We start from the raw sequence: 27,575 nt of genomic DNA, 5'->3' as shown, positions 1-27,575 counted from the left end.
ATAAATTTCAAGCCCCAGGTTTTGGGTGCATTGTAAACTTAAATTGGATTCTGAAGCTGCTTGATTGCTGTTGCTTAAAGACCATAGAGTGCTTACTGATGTTCCGAAAAACTACCCGACTTCTTTACTTTAACCCTAATTAGAACATCTTGCATTCTTTGTGGCCTGAATTTTATCCTTGGCCAGAGCGCGCAATTGGTGGGCCCAGGACCAATCAGGAAACAAGCCCCCACCTGCGATTGGCCCACGACCGCAATTTCGTACTGGCTGGCCAATTAGGCCCACCCAGCGTGACATTTCTCTTCCCAATGGTCGGGAAGGGCTGGGCAGGGTCGGGGGCCTGTCGGGTGCCAGGTCCAATGGTGACCCAGCAGGTGATTTAAAAACACCACAGGCAGCTCCTTGCAAGCTGCCAGGGAAGAACAAATCTTCTGCGTTCTGGGGACCAAAACTATGGCCTCAACTGCGGTTGGAGATGCCAGGTGGGAGGGCAGGTCGGGTGGCCACTCTACCACCGCCCCCCCCCCCCCGCCCCCCCCCAAAGTTTTCAGCTGAGTGCCTTGCGGTGCTATTGGAGGAGGGCATGGTGGAGGCAGAAGGGCTGCCATGAGGGATACCCTCGTCTTCAGGGGTGGAAGGAGGAGACCACCGCACCTTGGGAGGAGGTGGCAGCTGAGGTCAGCAGCCACGATGTTGTGCAGTGCCGCAAAATGTTCAACGACCTGGGAAGGATGAGTACCATGCTGGCATGGATCAGTGTGTTGAAGTGTTAAGGACTGGCTATCCTCCTTCCATGGAACCCAGGGATGTTAGATTCTGAGTGCCAACCATCAATGACGCCAGAGGTGGCCAAGTGGTCCTGGCCCTGGCTGCTTGGACTGAGTGCCTTGCGGCTCGAGGGCCATGACTCGGATGTGCCCTGCAAGGTGTTCCTCAGGTAGGGTTGGCCAGGCTGCTATGGCGCTGCAGGTAGAGAGTGAACTAATCAATGCTCCTCTGTCCTTTCAGGAGGAGATGAGTCATAACAACATAGAGAGGTCATGGACAGATGGAGGCTCCCCAAACCTCCTAATCCTGACAAGATTTGGGCAGAATGCCTTGGAGCTGGAGAGACACCACACACTTTGAACAGCTAGTCGTGGAGAAGCTGGGATGAAGGTATGAAGGTAGGAGTGCAGAACACAGAGGTGAGAGTTTTGGATGGTGCAAACATTCTAGTGCAGTCCCTTAATTGATGGGAGCCTTAAAACTGGAGTACCCGTTGATCATTGAAAGATGATGGCACCATGATGCAGATCTCCACTGTCTCACCAGGGTGCCTGGCATACACAGTGACAGTGTGGTTAGTTAAACTAATGACATGTTGTTGTTCTCCCTTTGATTCGCCAGCACGCACTCAATCGAAGGACCCCAAAGAGCCAACCCTGATGCCAGAGGACCACCAGGCTTCAGCTGCACCTCCGTCACACCCATTCACTGAACCAGGCACCAGCGCAAATACCAGCACCTTGGTGAGTGTTAGATCTTTGTGGCTATAATGTTGGAGTAGAGCGGTGATGGCACTTCACACTCGCTTGAGGAGCAGGTGGAGGCAGAGTGTGCCCAGGGCACTGGCAGCCAAAGAACTCCTGGAGACCAGGACGATGCTGAGTTGAAGGCAGGTGATGAGCTTCTGGAGTTTTCCGTTAAGCGGCAGATGCTGGATGTCCATCGAGATGTGCAGGAGGATCTGGCGGAGATCCATGAGGGTGTGCATGCCATGGTCTCTGTTGTGGAGGAGTCTTCGTGGAGTGTAAGCACTGTGTTGACCCCCATGGCCAAGCGCACTGCCTCCTCCTTTGAAACAGTAGTGACTGTCATGGAGAGGCAGCTCCAGGGACAGAATCAAAGGTTCCTGGGTTGTGCTTGGACTTGGAAGCCCTCACACAGGCAATGACTTCAGGACGTCAGTGCCAGTGTGGGAGATGGATGAGGCACCCAGTATCCCAGCTAGGTGCCCGTTCATCAGTGGCAAGCAGGGAGATCCAGCTGCTCTTCCAGCGCACGAACTGCTTGTTGTCTCTGTGGGCTCCTCTCAGGGCACTCTGGATGATAGCACCAGCACTTTCTTCCCTCTGCCAGTGACCATGGCATCTGATGAGGCTGCGATGACTGGGGAAATGCCAGCTGTGGCAATGGCCACTCCCTCCCAGGTGGGGCCAGCAGAGGCTCCACTGGCCAGAGGACAAACGCCAAGGTCATCAAGGCCAACAAGACAGCAGAGTCAGCAGGCTGTCTCCAATGCCGATGCCAGCGACGGGGTGGGTGCACCAAGATGTAGCACTTGTGAATGTAAGTTTAAGGCATCATGAGTGCTAGAAGATCACGGGTGATCTTCTGTTCTGTAATGTTTTGTTTATGTTTACTGGAGTGGAAATGAATACCAGTGATGGTTATGTTAATTTGTTTTGATTGTGAAAATTACATAAATTTTGTTTTTGTCATAATGGCCTGAGTATGCTTCACCTTTTTATTTTTTTGGTGCAGGCTACGTCAGTATGTAATGCTGGACGTGAGTGGCTCTAAACTTTATTGCACAGGCGCTGAGTGGATTTTGTGTTCAAATGAAAGGGTCCTTTCAGACATCCAGGAAAGAGATGGCAGCCCTGGCATGAGGTGGTGCCAGATTGTGGAGAACGCAGTATGTAACCACGATCAGTGATACCCCCTCTGAATGGTCAAGGCAACGGAAGCCTATGGTCCTCTCTACCACCACCTTTGTGGAGGCATGGCTCTGTTCTTGAGTAGTGGAGAGGCGTCATAAGCCACCTTTTCAATGAATAGCCCTTGTTACCCAGCAGCCGTCCATCCAGACAGGCTGGAGAACTGAAGAGCCTTGTTACCTGGAAGTATCTCAAGATATAAGCATCAGGAGAGCTACCAGGGTACCTTGCACAGACTTGTAGAATCAGCATCCTATGATCACACACTATCTGCACATTCATGGAGTGGAATCCCTTCCTGTTGATGAAGGCACCGGGCTCACCTGCTGGTGTTTTGATGGCCACGTGTGTGCAGTCTATTGCACCCTGGACACGGAGGAACCCAGCAATCGCCTCTGGTAGGCTCAGCCTGGCTGGCCTCATCTGTATGGAAATAAATAAAGGTCATTACCTGCCTGAACAGAGCTTCTGTCACCAGCTTGATGCAACTGTGGACAGCTGACTGGGACACTCCACAAAGATCCCCCACTGATCTCTGGAAAGAGCCGGAGGCATAGAATTTCAGGGCCACTGTGACCTTCAGATCCACTGACATGGGGTGTTCACCCACACAGTTGGAGGTAATCTCAGGTCCAACCAAACGATAAATGGAGCCTCCTTCGGCATTGCACCTGGGACATATTGAGGTAGCTGCATTGCCACCTGTAAATCCTGGCAGCAGGATAGTGATGTCTTCTGCGGCCCCTTCCACATTGGACTGCGTGCTGGCCCTGCGCCCCTTGTGCTGTGCCTCCTGTCCCACAGGGCCCTCCCCTAGAAGCTGCATTGGGACACCTGGCCTCCTATCCCTTCTGCCCCTCTCTTCCTCCTCAGAGAAGGTGCCTCCAGCAGAGACCACAATCCCCATCACCAGGGTAACAGGAGGCTGTCTGATACTTGGAATTGTCCACATGGTCTGAATTCTCCGGGGTTCTTGAATATGTCAAGGAGTCCTGAAATGAAGCCTAGAAATGCTAAGAATGAAGCTCAGAACTGAGATGAAGCTGTCAAGTTCAAATAAGCTACCAGCAGCAAACTATCTCCTAAACTCCTCACCACTCACACTGGCAATACTGCTGACCCTTTTTGCCCCGCCCCTGGATAAGGTCTTGCAAAATGTGAGCTACCCACCTGCCCATTTTGCCCATGCGACGAGAGCAAACTCACACGGGCAACGTAAAATCGAGATCAATTGGGTTTTTAGTGGCCTTAAGTAGCCTCTTAACTGATGGCGGGCACAGTTCCGACACCAGCTCGTGCCCGCCAACCTGAAGATTGCATGCATGCGGGACACTCGCCCAGTGTCTTCTCGTGTTATTTTATGCCCGATTGGGTCAGATGCGTGCCCACCTGCGAGGCATAAACTTCTGCCCATGGAGTTAAGAGTTGGATGAAGAAATGGCGAAGTGAATGTCTGCGGCTCGGAGTTTTCCGCCAATTCACCACAGCTAGTTTTCCACCTCATGGTGAAAGTTACCATGTATGTCTTTGTGCTATGGAAGAACTTTAGCTAACAACAATATAATTATGATTTCAATAAAAATACTGAAAAGAGGACATCCTTATAGATACACTGGTGATGTTGTGACCAGAGAAACTCTTCCAATATTGTTACCACAGATACCAATTGATTGATGATTTGCATTTATATACCTTCTGCAGCTGCTGTGCCTAATTTCTGCATCAAATAAACAACTTGAGGAATTAAACCTGTGGAAATATTGTTCATAGGAAGGAATTGTAATTCATTTTATACCGGAAGTGTATGCCTAGAATTTGAATATTACCTGTGAAGGGTTTTGATATTTGGCTCATAAATAAACATATGAATGGTTATCATAAAACAAGTAAAGGAATTCAATTTTCCATTTTCCTTCAACAATATCACATCACTTGCAGGTTGAAATCCAAATGAATGCATTATAATCATACTGTTTGATTTAATAGCAAGCCAACAAGTTCACAGGTTTAGATTGGTAATGGAGAACAGCAAGGAACAATCTTAAGTAGAACTTCTAAATTGGAAAAGAGCTAACTTTAATGGGATGAGTGGAAATCTCAAAAGAGTAAAATGGAACGAAAGACTAACAGGAAAATCTGTAATGGAACAATGGATGATCTTTTAAGGAGGAGATATTTCAGGTAAAGGCGAGGTATATTCTCACAAGGGGGAAGGCAGGGGAGCAAAAGCCAGGATGCCTTGGATGACAACTCATACACTCACAAAGTCATCACATATCCACAGGAAACTCATTCACTGTCAGTTCAGGAGACATCACCATTCACTTTCTCACACACACCTTCATCTGGCCTTTGGATCGTGTCCCCTTTCCATCCCTGGCACCACTCACCACTGCCATATGCCAGGCATCCTTATCATCTGGCCTTGCATGACTCCTGCTTACACTCTCCTCATCTGTCTTCATGCAAGCCACGCTGGCACACAACAAAAGGGAGAGGTTGCAGACTGGTGGAGGAATGTCCGGCATCGAGGTCCTCACAGCCTTTGAAAATAGAGCCATCCAGATGGCCGATGATGATCTGGACCATTCCTGTGCTGGCGGTGAGGTCGGCAGCACTCAACCAAGTGAGAATCCAGGGGTGCAATGTCTATCAGATAACCTTGCTATGAGTGAGTTCCCCTGTTCTGCAGTCCCCTGCCATGCACTAATTATCTCCTTGCTTTTGCAGGCACATCTGGGAAGCAGCTGAGGGGGCCCATGCGCCAGGTCCTCGACTCAAGCCCCAAAGACACCTCGTAAGAAGAATCTGTTGACACCCTAATTGAAGACCCGTCACAGCGCTCACCCGCACCCTCCAGCAGGGCAGAGATACACACCTCAGTGGGACCTCGGTGGGAACCTCGGGATCATAATCTGGTGAGGACATCGCACTGTCTGATCCACAGCAGGTGGGACAGGGACAACCCAGGTTTTCAGCATTTGGAGGACTGATGGAGGCCAGAAATCTACTGAGTTTGAGCCAGAGCCAGAGTCAGATGAGAAGCCTTTGGACTCAGACAAACCTTAGTTGCTGGAGCTGCAGAGGCAAGCTCGGGAACATCAGGAAAGGATGTCTGTTGCACTCCTCAGATTGCAAAGCACGATGGAGGAATCCGTCTGCCTTCGGTCCAAGGTGATAGTGCCATATGACAACACACTGATGTCAACACTGGTAGGATGGTGGCCACCATGGAAAATTGGTCCAGGACATCAGTCCTGCACTGCTGCGCAGGCTGAGCTTCAACGCTGACACCATAAGTGGCCTCCAACATTGACAACACGAGAGGGGTGCAGGGCAGCTCAATCTCACTCCAGCTTCCCCATCTCCTCAAGGAGTGAGCCAGGGGCCCTCAGGCACCCATAATGAGGTGCAACCTGGTGACTTTGGGAGTAATCCCTGCAGCTCCAGCTCCACTGGCCGAGGAAGGTGCCACTGCCACACAATGGGACCTCGAAAGCTAGGGCCCTCCAGGCCTCCACCCTCCAGAGGATGTCCGCCAAGGTCATCTCAGACAGGGTGTAGCAGTCAACAGGCTGCCTCCACCTCTGCTGTGGATGTCGGGGAAGCACCAAGATGTCACGGCAGGGTTAGGAAAGTTAAGAGAATGTAACTCTTTTTGAGTTAAAATAATTAAACTAAATTAACAAAATTAAGGATAAATCAGGCACAGCCCCTAATTTAGGTCAGATGGAAAACCAAAAACAAAGGTTAAAGGAAACTTACAAATTTAAACCAAAATGTGATAAAAGGGGTCAATAAAGCACCCCAGTCCCCGCGGTGGTTAAGAGAATGTAGTTGCACAGCCAGGCGTGGGTGTTAATCACTTGTACATAATGTTCACTATTGTAAATAAACTCCTAAGAGTGTTTCTTTGCCTATGGCTCCTTGTTCTGATAAGCAGTGTTCGTGTCACTCAGATGTGAAACCTTGGTCCCTATACATGATAAAAACAGGTGTCTCAGTCCAGGGCCTCTTCCCTGTGCAGTGTGTAACCTTCAAGCTAAAGTGATGGTCTGGCTTCATACTCTCTGGACACATTACTGATGCCTGCATCTCAATGGTGCTTGTCATTGCTGCCAGAATGTCGTGGGCAGGCATTACAGAGTTCTGTCATTCTCCCTGTGTGCTCTCAGTGGCTTTGGAGGTGGGGCTAGCTCTCCACCTGTGACTGGTGATGCTGTGCTCCTGAAGGGGACAGGTGCTGAAGGTTGACAAAGGATCAGATTAATTTAATGTTTCACGGCTGCATCTCCACAATATGACCCTGATCACGGAGCGCAAGCGAGCTGCCCTCAGCCAGACAGGAGTCAGACATTCACAGAGGCTATGTGAAGATCTTTGGAGTGTCCTCACTGCATGCTGTCATCATCCTCCACCAAACTTGTGGTTCCGAGGGTCTCCCGAGTGCTCCTGTCTCATCTGGTCTCATCGCCAGCATCCTCACCTTCATGGTCCTCATCATCATCCCATTCGACACTCTCCTCATTGGAGGATACATGCAGCTCTTCCGTGTCCTCCTCAGCCAGGCCCTCCCCCTGTTAAAGTGCCAGGTTGTGGAGCACGCAGCAAGTGATGATGTTGTGCGACAGCCTCTGGGGATTGTATTGCAGTGCTCCAATGGACCTGTTGAGGTACAGGAACCCCATTTTCATTATGCCTATGTTTTTTCTACCAAATTCTGGGTCGAGGCACGAGCCTTGTTGTACTGTCACTCAGCTGCAGTCTGAGACTGCCACATGGTTGTCATCAGCCACGTCCTTTGTGGGTAGCCCTTGTCCTCGAGGAGCCAACCCTGCAATCTCTGTGGACCCTGGAAGATGTCAGGGATCTGAAACCCGATAAGGATGTAAGAGTCATGGTCATACCCTGGGAATTGTACACAGACCCGTAGGATGTGTTTGTGGTAGTCACACACCAGCTGAACATTTGGCGAGTGGAAGCCCTTGCAGTTGATATAGTTGACTTCTTGTTGCCATGGAGACCTAAGCACCATGTGAGTGCAGCCAATTGCACCCTGCACCCGTGGAAAACCTGAGATCTGCGCAAATCCCAAGAAGCTCTTGCTTCTTGGTTTTCCTGAGCCCAGGTGAAATGCACAAAGTTCTATGCCTTTGTGAAGATGGTGTCCATGACCTCCTGGATACATTTGTGTACAGAGGCTTGTGAGATCCCACACCAGTCACCTGTGGATTCCTGGAAGGAGCCACTGGTGTAAAAATTGAGAGCCATGGTCACTTTCACAGCCATTGGCATTGGATATCCTCCATGCCCCTGTGGCACTAAATCCTGCAGCAGGTGGTGATTGTGACCGACCAGTTCCCTAGACACTCACAGTTTTCAGTGACACTGGCTCTCTGTCATCTTCAGGAATGATGGGTGCTGTCTATAGACCCTGGGTCTAGCGAGGCAACTACAAGTGATGGCTCGCTGTGGATCTTCACTGCGTGTGCAGCAGGCCCTGCCAGACCTTCATCTTGACGGAGGTGCTCCTCCTCTTGCTGAGCCAGGCGCCTCTGCTGCTCTCTTCCTTTTCTTCTCTGCTCCCTGTAAACCATGAGGCATACTGCTAAATCACCAGGCTCCATGATCCTGATGTTCTCTTCCTGCAGGATCAAAGAGAGAGAGAGAGACACATGGGTTGCAATGGGATGTACTAAGAACCTCTCTTGGTTAAGTCTGAAGGTCCCTACATGCACGTCGGAGAGTGCTGGCCATCACTTGGATAACCAGTGTGCAGAGCACTCATTGGCTGTTCGAAATCCCACACACCTCCACCCGAATCCACTTGACTGATTGGTGTCAGCTTCGACCACTGGACAGCATGCTATGCTCTCAGCTCAGGCATTCTTCTAACATGCACTGGAAGGCTGTGCTGTTAGCTTGAATCACAATGGATACTGGTCCACACCTCAATAAAGACATTGCAAGGGGCTGTGAGCACCTCCCTCAGTGACTGCACCATGGCCAGCTTTCGCAAAGGGATTGTGCAATTTGCATAGTCAGCCAATTTCTCTTCTGCCCCCTAAAAAACACATTAATTTGCAGTCTGCACTCAAGGGGTGAAAAGGTCTGGAACATTTGATGGTATTTCCATGCTTTTGCAATGCTTGAGTGGGCAGAAAAGCTTCAGAGGCCTGATTCCAAGCTTGCCATGGAGCTGCAGCTGAACGGTCTCAGCTGTGGAAGAATGCTCATTTATGACAAGCTTTTTCAAGTGCATGGCCACTTCCCTCCCCACCCCCGCCCCCGGCATGTGCTTGAGTATTTCCTTCAGTCTCTGTTGCCTTGTCCCCCCCGCCAACCCTGGCCTGACCTGCCCTTGCCTTGACACCACACCGAAAGCCAGCCAAGAAAAAGTGACTTGCCTATGCCCGCCGTGAATGTGCAGCACCTTTTCCTTGATGTCCTACGGGCGATGCTCGTAAGCGCTGTGCAAGGTTGTGTGCACTCGCCTCTGAGTTCTCCTCGAAGTTCAGGTCGCCAAGAACACGCCTTTTAAGGGCAGTTGTGAAGTATGGTGCTCTGAAATCACGCCGACATGGGCAGTAAATTTGACAAGGGGGGATGGTTCTGGTGGGGAGGGTTTATAATTAGATGCAAATGTATTGAAATTATGTTCCCGACGTGCGGCGGTGGGAAACGCGGCCTGCCATTGACGGTTTGAGCAGACGATCACAAACTGGTTTCACGATGGTGTAAAACCAATTTTTGGCCTTCTCACCATATTGTTCCCCCCCCACACCCCCACCTGCCATGACTTCTGACACCAATGGGGCCAGAAAATTCCAGCCAAAGTTTAAGATTTAAGACATTTGCTAAGAGAATAAACCCACAAGATTCCACAAGTTTTGAGCAAACAAAAATAAAGTTTATTATACAAGGTCAGAAAGATAAAACAATTTACAATATCTATCTTATACTCTAACATTCTGGGTTAATATGAGGTACATGTGAATTAACAGGCAAACTGTGGCCGAACACACCGCCCTGCACAATAAATGGCCGATGTGACCAAGACAGATTCCATGGATTTCTCAACAACCCACCCAGACATCAGTAAACATGGTGTGTCAACTAATCTTGTTGAAACTCTGTTTTATGAGGGATTCTATTCTTTACCTTCAAAGATATGACTTGGAATCCTCTCCGAAACTCGCTCCAACTTGGAATGGCTTCAATGACGACCCACCCCACAGGGTTTCAATTCCATCTCCCTGGAGTTTGTTCCCCTGGATTTCCAAGTCTGCTGTCCAGCACCAACTCACAAACACAGCTTCAGCTCTTCAGCCGTGCTGGGCAGAATACTACTTGTCCAAGCCCTACTCTTTACCCTAAGCCCACAGCATGGAGTCGCCAACCTTCTGCTGCCTCCTTCAATTGCCATGGCTTCTCCAGAGCTCTCACCACTTAAAGTCTGCCAACCACAGCTTTTTTTCTGCTTGGAGCCTCTTTCTTTGCTCCTCTTTTGGGACCTCTCCCTGCCTACTCCCTGTCCCTATGCCTGGGAGTCTTCTCTGGTTATGGCACTCTGCTCCTGGTCATATGATCTGTGTTTCTGCATCATTTACTTTTTGCGCTAGTGCACTGGGCCTATCCTCAGCTTGAAGAGCTACAAAATGTCAGATTACACATGCTTCCTGCTCCTGGCCTGCACATGCATGAAACTCCCAAGGCCAGTTTGGACTTGGAGTTCCAGGCCCCTGCTCCACAAGAAGCTAAGTCTGGATCTCATAACAACAATCAGGGAAATAAGTAACAGCTACTTGGAGAGGATTGAATTAATTAAGGAGATCTTGCAAGTATTTGTAAAAGGCACATCGTGCTTAAGGCTAAACTAATTAATTTTTTTTGATGAAGTAACAGACAGCAATGATCAGGGAATGCAGTAGATATTGTAAATATAGATTTTAGGAAAACGTCTGACAACTAACCACATAAAAGGCTGGTTAATAACATTGAGGCTCATGGAATCGGAGGGTCAGTGTCAGCTTGGATAAAAAGTTGGCTTAAGGATCGAAATCAGCAAATTATGTTGAATGGTTGTTTTCCAGACCAGACAGCGGTGTTACCAAGGTTCAGTGCTAGGACCCTGCTTTTTTGATGTAAGTAACTTGGATATTCCAATACAGAGTAACATTTCAAAATTGGCCAGTTATGGAAAATGGTGAGGATGTTACCAATCAGCTGCAGTAGGACATAGATAAGTTAGCAGAATGGGCAGACATGTGACAGATGGAATTTAATAAGAAGTATGAGGAAATGAGCATTTTGGCAGCAAGGATAGCGGAGACAATATGAAATTAATGGAACAATTCTAAAGAAGGTACAGGGGCAAAGTGACCTGGCATTCATGTGCATAGATTCTTGAAAGTGGCAGGACATAATGAGAGAGTAGTTAGCAAAGCATATAGGACCATGGGTTACACAAATAGAAGTACTAAATACAAAAGCAGAGAAATTACACTGAATGTTTATAAAGCTCTGGTTAGGCCACAACTCGAGTATTGCATCCAGTTCTGATCACCACACTTTAGGAAGAATGTGACGGGCCTTGAGAAGGCCCTGGGGATTCATGCAACTCCCTGGCTTGTGACTGACGTAAGGTTTATTTGGGAAGGCACCAAACACATCAAGAGACTTCATCAGAAGCATGCAGAGGCAAGTTGAGGTGTTGGAGAGAGTGCATAAACCTCCAACCATCTCATCTGCCCAATCCTTCAAGCACCACCTAATCTGCATGTGGCAGAGTGTGCAGATCGCACATTGGACTTACCAGCCATCTCAGACCCATCAGACCAGAGTGGAAGCAAGTCATTCTAAATCCTGCCTAAGAAGAAGAACACAGGAGATTTACCAACATTTTTCCAGGGATGAGGAATTTTAACTATAAGGTTATATTGGAGAAGCTGTGGTTGTTCTCCTTGGAGCAAAGGAGGTTGAGGGACGATTTGATAGAGTTGTGTAAGATCTTGACAGGTTTAGATAGGGTAGACAAAGAAAAACAGTTCTATTCGCTAATAATACAAGGACTATGGGATCCAGATTTGAGATTTTGAGCAAGAGATATAGGAGGAATGTGAGGAAGAGTCTTTTTATAGAGTGAGTTGTAATGACCTTGAACTCATTGCCTATGAGGGTGGTGAAAGCAGAGATATGGGAAGGGCCTTTTCTTTGTAATAACAGATACAATTGAGTGGATTGTTAGGTTACTTCAGAAGGCATTGGAAGGCCAACCATGCTGTTGTAGGACTGGAGTCACATATAGGCCAGACTGATTAAGGATAGCAGGCTTTCTTCCCTAGAGGACCTTAGTGATCCAACAGCTTCATGGTCACTTTTACTGATGCCATCCTTATACTAATAGATTTTTAAAAACTGACTTCAAATTTTCAAACTGCCTTGATGGGTTTTGAACTGGTAATATTTTGATTATTAGTCCAATAACATGACCACTTCACTACGACACCAGCACAAGGGGATTGTTACCCAAGTCAACTCCAAAACTGTTCCAATCAATTCCAATTCATGGAGCTGATTCCTTTTTTAAAAAAGGAAAATATTGTTACCCATTCAGGGGTCCAGCTGCCAGTGAAACTTTGTTGATTTCTCTCCTGCTTTATCTAGTTTCATGTTTTTCCATTCCTACTTATCTGAACTTAGCCAATGGATTTCCCTGGCTTCTCATCCCTCCCCTGCACCATCATCCTGGATTGCCAAGGATATGCCTATCATCCTTAACTACTTAGTGACATCAAAGATCAACTTTCACATGTATATTTGATGCTTGGCTCTACCTCGGCACCACCTCCCTCACCTCTTCTCTGCTCTCTGGTTGTTTGCCTAAAATTCCAGTCTCGACTGAGGCATAACCTCCTCTGGTTCAACAATGGGCAGGCCAAAGCCATCATCTCCATCCCCTGGCACAAATTCAGCTCCCTTGCTACTCCTCCTTGATCTAAGGCTGAACTAAATTTCTTCCAACCTTGGTAACCTGTTCAATGCTGTGCTGGAATCCAGACTCAATATCCTTTCCACCACAACAACCTGCTTTGTGCCCTGCTTCAGGGAACAGGTTGAAAGCTTCATACGTGCCTTTGTCTCTTCCAGATTCAAATACCCTGACTCTTTCTCTTGCTGCAACCTCTCCTCCACCACCCACATAGTCTCCAATTGCCCATTGGTGACAGAACACAAAGCCACATGGATCCTTCTCTCTTAAACCCTCAGCTAAACTGGACCACTTCTCCACCTCCTTTACAAACCTTTTCTGAAATCCAATTCTTCAGTCAAACTTTTTCTCAGCTAATATGTCTTTTCCAGGAGTGGCATCTGTTTTCCATACCCCTCAATAAAGGACTTTGATTTATCTTCAAGGCTCTGTGTAAGTGCAAGTATTTCTCTTTGTTTTGCTTGGTACTGTAATTCTTCTTTTTATATTTATTCAAAGTTAAAAGTGTTATCAGCTGCATGTTTTCATGTCAAGCCTGCGGGTGTTTTGACTGCATAAAGCAGCCTTGGAGATCCTGGCCTTTCTTAACCATTCATTTCAATACAAAACATCTATCCAGAGACATACAAAGATAAGAAACTTGTGTTTTTCACTTTAGCAGAATTTTGGTTCCTTGAAGAAAAGCATTTTTTTTCTTTTTGTTGCCCAAATCAATGAATGTATAACTCAAGATTGCAGCAGAAATGGTATTTTTTAGCATACAGTTTGTGTAATGCCTAAGTAGATTGAAATGTTAAAGTATGTGGTCATTACGGGCAGTAGACTTTCCAGATTGTTGTCTTAATAGAAGCTAAAACTAACAAGAAGTGAGACCCCACTTGAATTTTATGCAGTTAAACACTGTAATACTTAGCAGGTGAACTCGTCTACACTAAGAAAAAATAATGTTTTACACTGTGAAAAAAACAAAAACATCCTACTTGACAAGGCTAATTTGTATTTTTGACCCAAGTAATCGTGGGAAGGATGGTCGCAGCAAAGAAAGCGGAAGGGTAATCCCGGGGAGGCAAATGGCTGCCTTTGAGAGACAGATAATGGCTACCTCGGGGGTGACAACCAGGTTATGTGAACAGAATTGGAGGCGAGAGAATGGAGTGAACAATAGGCCAGTCTGATCTGATTAAGATCAGCTGCTTTTCCACTTGTACATCAAAGGTCACTTAGGACACATTTAAAGATGTTTAGGAAATAACCTGGGTGTTCTCGGGCTGGCATGGACAAGATGGGCCGAATGGCCTCCTTCTGTGCTGTAACGTTTCTATAGTTCTAACTGCAACTAAATGCTTAAATTCACGCTGTGTCTGCCGGCACTTTGGTGGGCCCCGCGGGGGCTGGGGTGTTTTATTGACCCTCTAATCACATTTTGGTTTGATGTTATAAGTTTCCTTTAAATTTTGTCTTTGGTTTTGCAGTGACCCTAACTTAGGGGCTGTGTTTTATTTTATCCCTCATTTTATTAATTTAGTTTATTTGGTGGGCTTTAAAAGAGCTAAATGCTTAAATTCATATCATTCAGATACTTAAGTTTTAAGCATATCAGGATACAACAGTCACATACCATGACATTAGAGGTTAACACTTAGCATCTCTTTGTTCCAATTGATAGAATATATATATAACACCTTTCCCCTGAAGATTGAAGTCATGTCAAAATTATTTAAAATGTGTGACTTGACTTTAACTAGTCTTATTGTAGCCTGAAGGTACATAAAGGGCTGTGGAGACCCATGAATAAATGCAGTAAAGCAGGAAATATTTGCAAGAAAGAAGGTAATAACAAACAAATCACGGCAAGGTCAAGGTGTTCTAGATCAAAGCAAATATATACTTGATACATTTACCTGTATGTTTCTAAAGGGGGCACAGTTAATGAATCACTTGAGTACAAAAAACTAGGTTGAAGCTCCAGTGTAATATTCAGTGAACATTGGATTGTTGGACATGCTATGGACCAAGGACTCATTTGTCTATTTAGCTGAGTATTAAAAATTCCATGGTTCTATTCAAGATACAGCAGGGAGTTCTCTAAGTGTCTTGATTAAGTCCTCTCACACCCAATACCACATTATCAAAACAAATTACCAGATAATTCACTTCATTGCTTTTTGTGGCATCCTGTTCTGTTCAAATGCTGTGGTGTTTGCTTACATAACTGCAATGGCTGCATTTCTACAGGAAATCCACAATAATGAGTTTAATGCCCTTACCAATTTTGGATCTGAAACCGAGAAGGAGCATTGGTGTGGTGTATGCAAGCAATTATCTGTATTCTATTCACATAGTGAAATGAACCTTCTTCAAAACTACCAACTTAACCTTTTGGTAGTTTGGACGCTAAGCATTTTTATTACAAGGAAGAAATGTGTCTTTCAATGTTGTGATAATTCATTGAACTACTTCCCTTTATCTTATGAAGTACATTGTAGCCCCAACATTTCTATAACAGGGAAAATGCAGAAAGGCGCCAGTTTGCTGGCATCTACATCTCTTGTGCAAGAGGTTGGCGTTATCCATTTTTCATAATAAAGTTCCTCCTCTTAATCTGAATAGTTTATAAGTACAAAAAGCTAACCCGGAGAAAGCAATCTATGACACATTTGGCTAAAAGTTTAGAAAATCCAGCAAGACAGCAGTCTTAAAAGGATGCACTTAGCTATTGCAGGGGAGTTTGTTGTGGTGACAGAAAAACTGAGTAATTAATAATGAAAAAGTTTGCTGGATTTCAAGGGGAAGGTAGTGATAACTGTGCTTCTTGCTGGTGTGCACATTTCATATGCGACACATGAACCTAAGCTGGAGACTGCCACACTATCTGGGCCATTCCATTTCAAGCATTGTATGCAACAATTATCCTTTTCCATACATTAGTTCATTATGTCACAGCTGAAAAGCACATTTCTCTTAACAATGAAGGATGTGAAACAGTAAACGGGTGTTTCTGGCCTTGGGCCCGCCTCCAGGCAGTTTTTCAGTGGGGTTAGCTTTCATGCGTACAAAGGTTAGTTCCGGTCTCCTAAGTGTCATTCCCGCTCCGTTATATTCCTTTGTCTTTGAATAATGCAGCCACTGTGGACTGCTGCACACTGATGACATTATGACTATTTCTTGGATAAAAGCTGCTGCCGTACTCCAGGATAGTTGAATATTAATCGAAGACAAGTGCTTTCTTTGCAAAGGGGGGCATGGAGTTGATAGAGGAACCTTGATACCCACATGGTTAATTAACAATGACACTTGACACGGATGTACACTGTGGATAGCCTGACATGGCACATTTTCCAGGATGGATTGGAAACACTTGGTAGCATGGAAGGTTGTGCTTTGGTTATCTGTACTTCTACATGAAGAAAATTCAAACCATGTATTAAATACACTCCAAAAATAGTACCAGATTCCTCAGTGAGCTAATGAAGTGGATGGAACTGAGGATGAAGGCTTTAGATGTTTGTTTAAAATCAGGCCATGAAAGTTTTGAAAAAGAAGTATTTCTTTGAGATTACAGTATATGATATGCTTGATAAACTAGTGAGTTATTTTTATATTCCAGGGTCAGTCTGTGCCTTGAGAAGAGAAATTTTTTTTGTCCTGAAATTCATATGTGATTTAAGATTATGCCAGATACTATCACAATATGTACACCTGATGAATGGCAACACTGACACCATTGACATATTGTTCTAAACAATTAATTTTGAAAGCCTAGAAATCGACTCACCTTGGTTGGGATATCATGAAAGAGCCAATGAAAATATTTGTTCTATATCTTAATTGTTTTCTTTAGAAAACCAAATGAGTCCATTCTTAACAAGGAATTTTATATAATAAAAGCAATATGTGCATTTTGTTGACACTTTAATACTTCAATATAGTTCTTCGTATCACTTGAAATGAAGGACATTTCTGTTTTCAATGTAAGTAATTAAGTATTATTGGGAGAAAATGTAAATGTATGATTCACCCTTATTTAGTACAGTTTTTAGTCTTGCAAAAGGACTATTAAAAAATTGGATAAAAGGTATTTCTGGTAATAGAGCACTCTGAATTTGTTCGTATGTTCTATGCTTAGGTTAAAACATTGGGGAAGCAGATACATGTACAGCTGGTAATTTTACTGCCTATTGATCATGAGGGAGGACATTGTATGCTAGGTAAGCATAAATGTAGCCATGCTAATATCATTTTGCACATTCCAATGTGTGTTAAAGTCTCCTTCCCTGAGTGTTGCTGATTCATTTTGGTGCATCCATTAACTTGCCTTCTGATGAGCTCTCTGATTGGATGATTTAGTGTATTAATTTTCACATAATTTAGCTCTAACAGAGTGATCAAATCCAACTTTAAGCTCTGACTCCCGGTTGACTAAAAAATAATTGGAACACATTTTCAACCAAATACAGTTTTTAGCTAAAGTGGTTTTTAGACCTAGAACGAATGATGATTGGCGGAGGAGTATCTTACAAAAAGATGGCACTGAAATTCAAACAGAGTTCTTCTAATTTCCTGTTCTAAAATTGGCGGTGGGATCAATTTTCCTTCTGACCTCCAGCCTGCCAGTCAATTTTGATTACAGGAGACCATCCCCAAGGGACTCTGGCTGCAACGTCCTGCCACCCGTTTTCTTGCCCAAAGCTGGTTAGCCTGTCAATTTGACTCACAGCTGGGCAGTAAGCAGAAGAAAAAATTATAACAAGGTCCTGCGTTTAAACTCAGTAGAGCTTCCACATCCTGAACTTGCCAAATATCCATTCCCTCCCATTACTGTGCTCCCCTCTCTCCACACCTCCTTGTATATAACAGGGCCAAAGTTCATAGAAATAATATTATAACTTTATTTTTAATTTGGTGTTTATATAGTTAGATAATTTATTAAAATTATGTTAAGTAAGTTATTCTTATATCTTAGTAACATTACCGTAACATTAAATAATGCTTTATCATAAATCTGTGAATCAAAATCGTAAATATATGGCATACCGAGGGGAGAACAACATTCCCTGGGCTTGCCACTGCTGTAAGAGATAATAAGGTGGTTCATTATAATCAAACATGAAAACTTGAATTTAGTCAATTATTAGGAGGAAAATCTTCAATTAATTAAAACTTGCCTCCTTGTACAGGGGAACATGAAAGAATCTGTGACATAATTTGAAGTGGTTTTAAAAGTACTTAATTCGCTGTGAGATGCTTTGAGATATCATGAGGATATGAATGATGCTACATAAACACAGCAAGTTCTTTATTTTTGCTCCTCCCCTATCCTTTCCTTCCCTCAAGACTGTGGGCAGAATATTGCTGTCGATGTGTGGGGGGGGGCCCGACATGCCGATTGCATAAAATGATGTGCAGTGACATTGGGCGTGTGTCCTGATGTCATCGCGCATCGTTACGATATTTTGTTTGGCGGCTGCATGTCGGAGGCAGCTGCGTGCCCGCCGAACTGTCAATGGCCTATTAAGGTCATTAAAAAAGTAATTAAAGTTGTTAACAACGCTGCCCATCCAACCTTAAGGTTGGTGGGCAGGCAAAGAGCCCAAGCAGGCTTTGTGTTTTTCAGGAAACCCCACCCACGGGTGGGATGCAGTTTCCTGAAGCTTTCAAAAAATAAATACATTTTCTTAACTCCACAAACATGACCCAGCTCATGTGACACTGTCACATGAGGGTACATGTTTAAATACATTTTAATTTTATTTATTGAAAAGTTTTGTGACACATTCAATCTCCCTGAGGCACGGACCTGCCTCAGGGAGATTGCTGAGTTCTTTTGTGCACATGCACAGGCCCTGACTCTCCCTCCTCTCCCCGCCCGCACAGGTAGCGCTGAGCACTACTGGTCATGCGTTATGCTGGGCGGGCCTTAATTGGCCCATCTATGTAAAATGGCAGCACGCAGCCAATCGTGCCCCAGCCTGCTCCTGCCCAGCCCGCCCGTCGTAGGAAAATTTCTCCCCTATGACTCATCCAAGGATACATTACAGCTAAATTCTCTCCTGTCATCACCTGGCAACTCATACAATGAAGGGTTTCTCCCAACGGATAGCAGAGTACAGCCAAGAATCTGGCTACTTTTTTTTTAACCTGGGGAGTGGGGAGGGAGTTAAGATTATTTGAATAGAAGACCTCTATCTTCAGGGATTCTGATCTTGATCTCAGTCCTACCACCCACCACCATGCCCTCACCTCCCTGATACAGTGGGGTTCCCTATACTGCAATGAAGCTTCCAATATTACATTAGGTTTCCTGTGGGTCAAGATTGCCAGAACTCCCAGTGTTGCGGGTTCTCATCCTTAGTCCCATGCTCTATGATGTGGCTGTAATATAAATAGAGGATAAGAGGTTCTCCCCCATATCAATCTCCTTAGGACCTTTGGTCCAAAGCTGGGACCTGATGCATTCATAGTTTGTGGTAACTGGCTGGAGCTATGACAGAATTCTGCCAGGAATTCCACAACTTCAGCCCCAAAATGTTTCTCTACATTATTGCATACAATAAAAAAGCAAAGCATCTTAGAATAAACAGCATGTACTGTCTAGAAGTATTTTTCTGTGAAGTTATGAGGATATCAGGATATCACTATGTGAATGCTTGACACATTAGTCTGATATTATTTTCTACACTATTTTAGCCAAGACCTGATTAAATAACTGTGAAAGCACCACCACTAAAATAGTGTAAAGGAGAATTTAGCATGAATGTTTTCAGTTTCTATATCCCAAGCATAGTTTCAGGGTCCTTAAAGATAAGCAATTCTGTGTACTATATAAATCTGTCCTAACCCAATAAATAAAGGAATGATAGTTAAAAATGCATCATTAAGGTACATTTATTATTTACAGTATTTTAATACTGCAACTTGTACAAAATTTACAAACGTTACTGGGAACCTGATGTCCAAAATAGTCTTTCACAGGATAACATTCTGGATGGAGTGACACTTTGGTAGTTGGAAACAAGCTCATAATTTACATGGTCGTTGGTTTGTTTTCAGACCTCTGGATGTTGTAATCTCATTGTTGCAAAATGAAGGGGTGCTTCTCTCTAAGCATAAAGGGCTGGATTTATCAAGTACAGTCTGAGATGGAAACAGATGCGGTCGCAATTTGAAAATCACGTTCCTGGAAGATGGCATTGGATCCTCTGGAATGCAATGCGACTTTCAAAGGGAAGACTAGAGGGGAGAGTTGAGAACCCACATACTTCCATTGATGAGCTCACTAACAAGCCTCAGGGGAGCGGCTTCAAATTTTTAATTGGCAGGTACAGGGAATACAGTGTCTAGGCTAAGTGAGGGGTTTTATTTATTTGTTCATGGGATGTGGGTGTCACTGGCTAGGCCAGCATTTATTACCCATCCCTAATTGCCCTTGTTCAGAGAGCATTTGAAGAGTCAACCACATTGCTGTGGGTCTGGAGTCAAATGTAGGCCAGACCAGGTAAGGCAGATTTTCTTCCCTAAAGGACTTTAGTGAACCAGATGGGTTTTTGTGACAATCGGCAATGGTTTCATGGTCATCATCAGACTTTTAATTCCAGATTTTTACACCCTCTGCCAAGGTGGGATTCGAACCCAGGTCCCCAGAGAATTACCCGGGGTCCCTGGAATACTAGTCCAGTGATAATAACACTATGCTAGCAGATATGAATACAGTGGGGAGCAATCAGGGCTAATGGAGGTACTGGTTAACTCTTTTAAAAAAAAGGAGAATGGTGCTCAGCTGCACAACTGGTTACACAGATTTGCCATCACTGGTGTTGAGAAGCCTATCCCCATGCTCCATCCCATGCCCCCTCCCAACCCCTCCCCACCTCACTCCACCCCACCCCCAAATAGCCTTCATTTCGCTTCACAGAAGGTTTTAAAAACATGTAAGTCTGATCAAAATCATAATAAGCTTTCATTACAGCAGCTTCAGCAGATGTAACCTCCTGGTCAGGAGGAAGCCAGAGGAGCACAGACAGGGGCTGCAACGAGAAGTAAGTGCTCCCCAAGACCTCAGGTATACCAGCCTAGAATCATCTACCTGCAAATGACAAAGCACAAGTGCCCTAGGAAACTGTGCCTATCGAGGCAAATGGTATTGGACATTTGTACTCTGGTCCACTATTACCTGAAGCATCACGGACCCCATGCATCTGGGTCATTCCAGGGATTGATTGCTGACCTGGGTGGTACCTTGTAGTTGGCAGGTCATCACACCATCAGGCAGGTCTAATGACTTCACATATCAGACAAATTTCTACATGAAACAATAACTTTATTACAGAGAACGTTTCAGAAACTACATGCTTGAACCAGGTCCTCGACTAGAAAAGCACAGCCCCCCAGATTACCTGTGCTTAGGGCTCATTGATCAGAGTCTCAAAAAACAATCACGTGACCTCTGATAGGCAGTAGGAAAAGGCTATACCTTCAATCACTACAGGAGGTCATGGCTGCCTCATTCCTGAGAGTGGGGGAATATATCTATTTTGAGACAGAAGGGCTGTTGCAAGCACAGAGGGCACAGGCATGCGATAATTGATGGAGTTCCACTGTTTCAGGGGGTCACTGATTGTACCCATGTAGCAATAAAGGCACTGACAGAGCAGTCAGCCAGATTCCGCAACAGAAAAGGATTCAGTGAATGTCCAGCAGGTCTGTGACCATAGGAAACACATCTTGCAATTCTGTGCTCAGTTCCCAGGCAGCTGTAATAATTCCTTCAATCTGGGAGAGTCCCAGGTATTGCACCTCTTCAGGTTAAAATCCAGATTCAGTGGATACGTGCTGGGGGACAAAGGTTATCTCCTGTTTCCTGAAGAGATGGCTCCTGATGATTGTCTGGTACCCAGCCTCAGATGCAGGCAAGTGCTACAACCAAAGCCATCTTGGAACACGTACCTGCATTGACCTAGCCATTGGCACCTTGAAGATGCACTTTCTTTGCCTTGACCAGTCAAATGGTGCCCTCTAGTGCGAGGCAGCCAGGTTGTCTCATATTGCAGTCATCTGCTGTGTGTTGCACAAGAGGTCTGGAGGTCCTCAGAGGAGGATGTGGAGAAGAGAGAGGAGGACATAAGTGGTGCAGCACAGGAGCTGAGTGCCCAGGCATTTGAGGAGTACCTTGGAGGCAGTCCCAGGCCTTGTAATGATCAGCAGGCTGGATTGACTGCAAGGGCCATGTTGATTCAGTAATGCTTCACTTGAGCACCTCTTGGCCCTATGACAGATGACTTGGCATCTCAACTTCCATCAGATAGAGAAATTACCCAGCAAGCACGCACATCCGAATGATCTCATTACCACCCAAGACTATGAGAATGGATCCACTATTGCCTCACCTCACAGACTATGCAACTGCACCAAGCCCAGGCCAAAATCCCTCCATCCTCCTTAACCCTTATTACATTTCTCGTAATGAATTTTAAAAACATATAAGTCTGATCAAAATCATAATAAATTTTCATTATAACAAGAACAATCAATGATAAAACAGAGAAAATTTCATCCAGGTGACCTGTCAAATGCATCTAAGGGTGTGGTGCCATATATTCATGCCCACTCCTACCAGGTTCTCCCACTATGGCTGGAAACAAGGAGGAGGCAGCTGGTCCATCATATTTGCATTTGTCTGAGATGCACTTGGTTTGCTTTGTAGTTCGGGAGGTGTCCATGAGGGCTTCTCCATAGGCTGCTGCGCCTGTATCATTGCAGGAGCAGCCTCTGTCACAAGGCCTTGCGGCATGGATGGGTACTGAGTCTGAGGGGCCAAGGAGGCAAGGGATGACACCAATATCCCCTGAAGGGTGGCCTCCTCATCAGCCGCTTTGACTGCCTCACCCTCTCATGGTGTTCTTGCATACTGAACAAGGCCACCAGCTTAGATACAGCTGGTATCCACTTGTTGCATCTCTGCACCAGTGACACTTAGTGATCCATGATATCAAGAGTCTCATTCTTCCTGTGCATGTCAGTGCACTGCTCCTGGTGGCCTTGTTCAGTATGCAAGAACACCATAAGAGGGTGAGGCAGTCAAAGCGGCTGATGAGGCGGCCACCCTTCAGGGGATATTGGTGTCATCCCTTGCTTCCTGTACCTTCTCAGAGTGCTGCTGCATTTGGGTGTCTATGAGAGTAGACTTTCTCAATGGAGGAGCTCATATGCTTAAATCCTTGAGGTTTGATGGAGCATATGTGCTGCATGGACTCCTCCATTGCCTGATATCTCTGACATTCTGGAACTTATTTGACTTTAATGCTCCAGAAAGACCCTCCTTAATCATGACATCCAAGGCCCAGCATCATTGCCTAACAAAGCATGGCTGTGCCCATCCTCTGTCCTCTGAGGGGGACTGCCCAGAGCTGACTCTGCCTCAGTTTCTTCCTCCGGCTGATTTGTGATGCGCTGCTCACCCAGTGCTCCCTACTTTAATCTGGATTCAGGCCAGCGAGCTGAATGTGTCTGTGCTGGTGGATAGTGTGAAGGTAAGATGTGACAGTCCAGGCATTGTGGAGAGCCCCACACGCTGAGGAGGCTGGTGACATCTGCTCAGGACTGCCCTGTTCTGCCTCTGCTGTAGGTCCTGTGGGAAACACAAGAAGGTAGGTTTGAGAACTCAGGCAACTCAGCAGATGTATCAGCACAATCAACTTCATAGGTGACAGCGCTCAATGAGGCACAGTGGATATTGGGCTGGAGTTTCCTTCATACCCTTCATCTGAAGATAGATCTATCACATGATCCTGCTCTTCACAACTCTTGCCTTCGCCAACAGCCTGCCACAATGACACCCGCTCAATGTCGACTGCCACCTCCACCATCTGTGTCAGGTTGTGAATGTTGACAACACCACAGCCCATTTGAGCCATCTTGCGGCGGTTTTGCACTCACTTTTCCTGCAGGATGAGGAGAGAATGATTTATGAGTCGGCAATCCTCCCACACTTATTCCAGCATCATATTGATATCAGCTGTTGCCATCTACCCTGATGCCCCTTCTCAATTGCACCCCATATGTGAGGGTGGCTGACATCTCAGTGATGTGACTGGACATTTACTCTGACAGTGTTAGGGAGAATGTTGGGCAATCAGACTGCTGAGCTCATGTGCATGCTGCTGAATACAGAGACCTGTCACCTAGGTGCCGCTTGCCAGTGCACCCTCCCAGATCTTAATAGGTCATTGAACCTCTTATGACACTAGGCCCACATCTTTCCAGTCACACTTCTACTGGTGACCTCTGTGGTAACCTCCATCTCGTCCCTTTTGGTCTCTTGGGGCAAGTTTTTTTCTGCTGGATGTCAGGAACTGCCTCTGCCAAAGCCTCAAGAAAGATATCAGAGAGCACTGGGGCCACTAGTGGGTGTCTGCCCATGTTAGCACCAGCTTGATTCGACGTGCAACATGTGCTCAGCAAATGGCAAACCTAGTCATGGCTATGGCTTGTCTTTTCAAAGGACCCTCCAGATCTATATCCTGCTTCCAGGTTGCTCCCAATGCTGCTGATTGGGTGTTGAACTTGCACCCGGGCCAATTACATCTTTTTCATTTGAAAATCATGTTGCATCACTGACACTGAGACGGCATGGGGTTCAGGGTCCGAAATGATCCAGTGGGCAGCTTCTTGACCCTGGATTGAAAACTCAATCCGTTATCTCATGAACTAAATGATCCACTGACTGCACATAGTTAAATAATACAATTTGACGTAACAGAGGGCCAGATTTTACTCTCAAATTAACAATGAGGCTTACACTGTTCACTGTTTTTATATGCAAATCACATAGCAACTTCAGGTGAGGGAAGATGAAGGGTGAAACATAAAAATCTGAAAGTTTCTGTCCAAGATAACTAGCTTTGACATTAGTTTCCTGAAAACGGCATATCTCTGACTCACCTTCCAATTGCATTGGTTCCTGTACTTTCATCATTGATACAAACTAAACTTGTCACTGCAAGTTGAGGCTTGTCCATTTCAGTCCAAGTACCCCTTTCAGCAGTCTGATAAGTCTTAATTACTAATAAACCACCTACCTGGTACTGCAAATTATCTGTTACTAGTGTTCAGTCTCATTCCCTCAGCTTTTAATTGTTGCTGGAGATTTTGTTTAAAAAGTTACATTTTTTCACTTTTCCTTTGACTCACTTTATCTCCCTCTCTTAATTCAGGCTTTCTTTTCCTCTCTTTATTTCATGTTCTATACCAGTTTTGACATTAAATTCACTCTCTAGCAGGCACTTCCTGGTTCAGACCCTGTGCTGATCATTAAGAACATAAAAACAGAAGAAATAGAAGCAGCAGATGACCACACCACCCCTAGAGCCTGCACTGCCATTAAATACAACCATGGCTGATCATTGGCCTTAACAATTAATTAACAATGCTTCAATCTAATTTGTTAAGGAGATACACAATTGCTTGTTCTGTTCGCTAATGTCCTGTAGTGGGCGCTGCAGCATTTCCATCTCCTTATTTTGCAAAAGCTCCTGGAAATTAACTGGACAAGAGTAAGTTTAATGGATTATATGTGCCATCTTTTTGCCAGCTACACTAAATTTTGGCCCATAATCATGTTGTACGCATTTGGGTAATGTCATGATAGTGAAGGAAAGAACACCGAATTGTGTCTGGAAATATTGGACTTTAAAAAATAACACCTGAGTTTTTAATAGTTTCACACAAGCCACTGGCTGGAATGCTGCAGGGTGACTTTCTAAGAGGTAATGGAACCCCCCTATTACCAGATAAGGTACTTCTAAAGGCATCTAGAAACTAATTGCTCCCTGGTAGAGACAAAGGGGCATAATGGGAGATGAATATCATCTCATCAAGAAATCCTGTGAGCAATGCCCAGACCGATTTGTGAATTCGCTTCCCACTTGGAATATATGAAGAAGGGGTTAAAAGTGAGCTGCAACGTTTCCCTGGCATCTGTCTGTTGGTGGGTGTTCTGAGAGAGAGCAAGTGCTGGAGGTTTGACTCAGAAATAACAGCCATCTCCATTTTGCAGGTATTCCAATATCTTGCTCACTCTACCGAAGTCAACACTACCGGAACCTCAAAACCAACTATTCATCTACCGAAGTCAACACTACTGGAACCTCGGAACCGACCACTCGCCGATTGAAGCCAATGCTACTGGAATCTCGAATCGCTGCAACACTCAGTCACCTATTCCCCACGAGTCAAGGACTGTTCTGTATATCTTTTTCATATATCTACATTTCACTTACTTTAAGCTAAATTCTTACTTTTAACCTGTATGACCGTATATGCATGTGTTTTATCCTTTCTTGCCTTAGTAATTAATCAACTTACTCTTACCTTTAACTGAAGAAAATCTGATCAAATTGGTTCCTTCAAAACCAAAATGATTGGGTCTGGGGAAAAAGAAGCTGCAAAAGGGGTTCTTTTTAGATTAAACCTTGTTGCGACCAATGGGAGTGGTTGGGAGGGGGGCTGCAGCTGAATAAAGACAGTGAACCAGTTCATCCCTCCTCACTGGGGGCCATAACAATTTGGGGTTGTCCCAGCCAGACGGTGACAAATTGAGGGGTCTTGCCTGGATCAACAACTTTGGGGAACCTCACCTGGGGGTGGATCATAACAATACAACTGGATTACAAAATATCATAGATAATTGGAATGGCTTAATGTATTTGGTCAATGACTCACCTGGAGCATGGAGTGGAGACAGCCTGACCTGTGAGGTACACCTCTACTCGGGCAGTGGGAAAAAATCCAGGAGTGATAATGCAGGAAAACTGTAAGTTCATTGGTTGGTGAGAAGCTGCTGTTAGGGAGTATGTTTAAATAGCTTAAAACTAGAAAAAACATATCATTTATAAAGAAGTAGTGACTTTGATTTCAGTAAGGTTCACAAGCAATAGGGAAGTAAAGTTAATTCAATTCAAAGTGAAATAAAGTAAACCAAAGTAAGATAAAGTTAGCTTAAGTGCAGTAAAGTTAAGTTACTAGTAATTTACTCTACTCATTATACTTACTCTAAGTGTAATAAATAATTTTTAGAGTTACAGGATGGCAGGTCAACTTGGCCAAGAGGAGTGTACATCCTGTGGTATGTGTGAAGTCATGGATGCACCATGTGTCTCAGACAACCACATCTGTAGGAAGTGTCGCCAATTGAACAAGCTTGAGCTCTGTGTTTCGGAACTTGAGCGGCAGCCGGAATCACTGTTCTGCATCCATGAAGCAGAGGACTACATGGACAGCACATCTAGGGAGGTGGTCACATTGCAAATCAGAAATGTACAGCCAGGGAGGGAATGGGTTACTGCGAGGCAGTCTAAGAGACCTAGACAAGGAGTGCAGGAGTCCCCTGAGTCTATCCTGCTTGCTAATCAGTTTTCCAGTTTGGATGATGATGAGTGTGATGGCTCCTCAGGGGAGTGCAGCCAGAGCCAAGCCTGTGGCACCGCAGTGGCTCAGCTGTACAGTGAGGGAAGAAGAAGAATGGAAGGGCAATAGTGAAAGGGGATTCTATAGTCAGGGGATCAGACAGGCTTTTCTGTGGAGTAAACGTGACTCCAGGATGGTGTGTTGCCTCCCTGGTGCCAGGGTCAAGGATGTCATGCATCCTTGCTGCAGGACATCCTTCAGGGGGAAGGGTATCAGCCAGGAATCATGATCCGCATTGGTACCGACGACGTAGGTGGGAAGAGGGATGAGGTCCGAAAGCAGATTTCAGGGAGTTAGGAAGGAAATTAAAAAGGAGGACCTCAAGAGCAGTAATCTCAGGACTACTCCCAGTGCCATGTGCTAGTGAGCATAGGAATAGGAGGATTGATTGATTAAACACATGGCTGGGGAATTGGTGTAGG

The sequence above is a fragment of the Carcharodon carcharias genome, chromosome 12, assembly GCF_017639515.1.
Source record: "Carcharodon carcharias isolate sCarCar2 chromosome 12, sCarCar2.pri, whole genome shotgun sequence".
In the NCBI taxonomy this organism is placed as follows: domain Eukaryota; kingdom Metazoa; phylum Chordata; class Chondrichthyes; order Lamniformes; family Lamnidae; genus Carcharodon; species Carcharodon carcharias.
The sequence above is the reverse complement of the archived record's forward strand: the minus strand, read 5'-3'. Positions refer to the sequence as shown.